Source organism: Galeopterus variegatus, unplaced genomic scaffold, assembly GCF_000696425.1.
Source record: "Galeopterus variegatus unplaced genomic scaffold, G_variegatus-3.0.2 Scaffold552, whole genome shotgun sequence".
NCBI lineage: Eukaryota > Metazoa > Chordata > Mammalia > Dermoptera > Cynocephalidae > Galeopterus > Galeopterus variegatus.
In genome coordinates this window covers 596,524-599,610 of record NW_007726663.1, presented here as the reverse complement: position 1 = coordinate 599,610, position 3,087 = coordinate 596,524, and positions in this window count along the sequence as shown.

The following is a 3,087-nucleotide window of genomic DNA, read 5'->3' as shown; positions in this document are numbered from 1 at the left end:
AGGCCCCCAGAGATGGAATCTGCCTCCCGGAAACAGGGAGTTTACCTTGGGCCGACGCCCAAGGTGCGGCGGAGAGCCGATCTGGGCGGGCTCCTCTTCCCTGACCTCCCGACGCTGGCCGGGGGCTCTCCACGCTACCAGCCCCGTCTGAGATCCGTGGGGAGATTGGGATTGTAGGCCGGTCCACAGGCCCTGGGGTGCCCCGCGTTGAGGTAAGCAAATGGCACGTCTCAGTGCGGAGCCGCGCCAAGCAGAGATGGCTGGCCTGCCCTCGCTAAGCCGGCCATCTCCGCCCCCACCCGATAAAATGGAGGCAGCTCTGTTGTGGGCTCCTAGCCTGGTGTGGTAGGCGGGAGCCAGGCGGGTGGGTGGGGAGCAGTCGGGCTTCGCCCCACAAGTGGGGCTGGGTTGGGGGTGACTCACAGAGCTCGCAGAGTTGGGCCAGTCCGGCGTGTTTCACTCCGTTTCTGTGCCGTTTCTGCTGGCTTTTTGGCCTTTGTTGTCTGGGCTGCTCGCTTGTTCCCACAGAAGGGCTTGGGTACTCTCAGGAGTCTTCTTTTGTGTCGGCCCTAAAACCTCGTACCTGTTGTTGCTTGTTTGTCATTGTAGGATCGTTGTTGAAAGAATTATCCATTTTTTGTTGCTCTTGGAAATGCAATTAATATTCTGGTATCACAGTGCACACTTCTCAGGATCGCGCTGTCTCCTGGCATGGCCGCTCCAGACCTGTCGCCATCTTCTTCTTTCTCTGGACCATTTCTTTAGTGATGCTTTTCAATGAGTTTTGACATACGCATTTAAAGTCAGCATTTTAGCAAGGTAGATAAAAGATGCACTATTAGGTGCTTCATTTTAGTGCATTAAACTAAATTCTGAACTAGTAATGATGTATCATTTTCTTTTACAAGGGTTTTATCCTGATGTTTTGAATCATTTATACAATGCATATATTCAATGAGCTTTCTCATATGCATTTAAAAGCAAAATATCAGCCAGGTGGATGAGAGATGCAGTTTCGGCTGCTTCATTTCAGTCAATTATACTTAATAATAAACTAGAAATAATGTATCATTGCCTTATACATACTTTTTATACTAATGTTTCTGGACCATTTTTCCAAAGCTGGTTTTCAGTGAGTTTTCATTTATATGCATATAAAGTCAGAATTTGGGCACGACATATGAGAGATGAGCTGTCAGCAACTTCAGTCATTGAAATAAACTAAATTGTGAACTAGGAAAAAAATGATGAAAATGGAAAAAGAATATACATTTGGCTGTAGGCTAGTAAAGAGCTACATTTTGTACAGGGCCATAGTGAATATCATAAGATCTAAATGGGGGGTAAATATTTGGGGAGAACTGTTGTAATTTAGAATAATTAAAAAGAAAAAAAAAAAACCTTTGGGAACATCTTTTAAATAGCACTATTTTTAAAGCAGACACTTTCAAACTCTTTATCCAGAGCAAAAAATATCTTTTAAGAGGAACATTTTAATATATTTTATCATAATTTCTCTAATTATCTACATGACATATTTCCTTTCTATGTATTTAGAATGTCTTAATTCTCTATGGAGAGAAGAGTAAACCCAACAATGTTATATTATTTCAAAAGTATGAACTATCCTTTCAGGATGCACTCATTTTATATGCCACACTCTAAAAACTAAATTCTGATGGTTTTATTATATCACAATGAAAATCAGGGTTGGCTTAAGAAAAACAAAAAACAACAACAACAAAAAAAACCCACGTAACTTTCATAATGCACATTTGCTATTGATTATGAGAATGTGTCAGATTTGTGTGTGAGGAAGTGGGGAAGTGGGGAGGGTAAATGGTGGATAGTTGCATGATCTATTAATAAGAAACAGTTTAATGCAGTAGATCACTAAAGCACGGCTAATTCTGAAGCCAAAAGCTACACATTCTTAACTTTCTTCCTAGCTTTAGAACCAGTCTCCCCACACTCAGTACAGGAACTGGAACATTATTCTTTGAAAGCAAAGCCAGACTTTAGAAAATCTGAAATTGAGCTAACAGCACAGCATATAGAAGTCACACAGGATGTTATTTTAAACTGCAATACAGGAATGTCAGTTCATTTGATATCTTTATTTGTTACATGTGGGCTTGAAGAAAGCATGTTACATACATTTGTGCTTTACAGATACTCTGTTACGGGGTGTTTTCAACTATCAGGGAAGTTTGAGGCCCATGAAAGAGACAGAATCTTTACTGGGCAGTTTTTTGAGCTTGGAGAAAAGAATGTACAATTATTTCTCTCATCTCTTCCCCTGGAACAATATATATTTAAAAATATCACTCAAGAGTCATTCAAAAAGGATGTCTAACTGGGAGAATCATATGATTCCACTGAAATGGTTATGCATTTTAAACATCTAACTCATATTCTATCAACATGCTCCCTCTCTATTGCATGTAAGTTGAAGATTTAAGCACACAATTGTGCAATATCCAGGAGTAATAAACATCGATCACATTTAATTGGTTGCACTTGACTAATGCTTGTGCTCACCTCTAAACACTAGGGTCCAAATATCTCATGTAAACCACACCCTACATTTACATCTTCTATTTTTGCTTTATTATCAGTTTTATTTGATGTCTTCCAAAATGTTAAATCAGATGGTTAATTGGTTACCTTCCACTAATTGATCCATTGCTGTAAAACAGAAAAAATGGAATGTGAAGTTTTAAATCAATAGCACATGTTTTCATGTTCACAATAGTCAGGAGATTATATATCTCTGTTTTATATAAAATATACAAAAAGTTTGAAAAAATAGATGAAATTTTTATGACTCCATATTACAAATAAACAGAAAATTCTTTAAGATACAATGCTAAAATAAAGCAGTCCTCGGTAACTTTCTTGGAATTATTTTTTAAAAAAGAAAGGAAAAAGTAAAGTTATTTTGCTTTAACAAGGGGACAGAAAGAGAAATATGTGGAGTGAGCAAGGACTTTAACTTTAAAAGTTTAAAAAATTAAAACTGAAGGTCTGGATATTAGTCCTTTGTCAGATGTGTATTTTGCAAATATTTTCTCCCACTCTGATGGT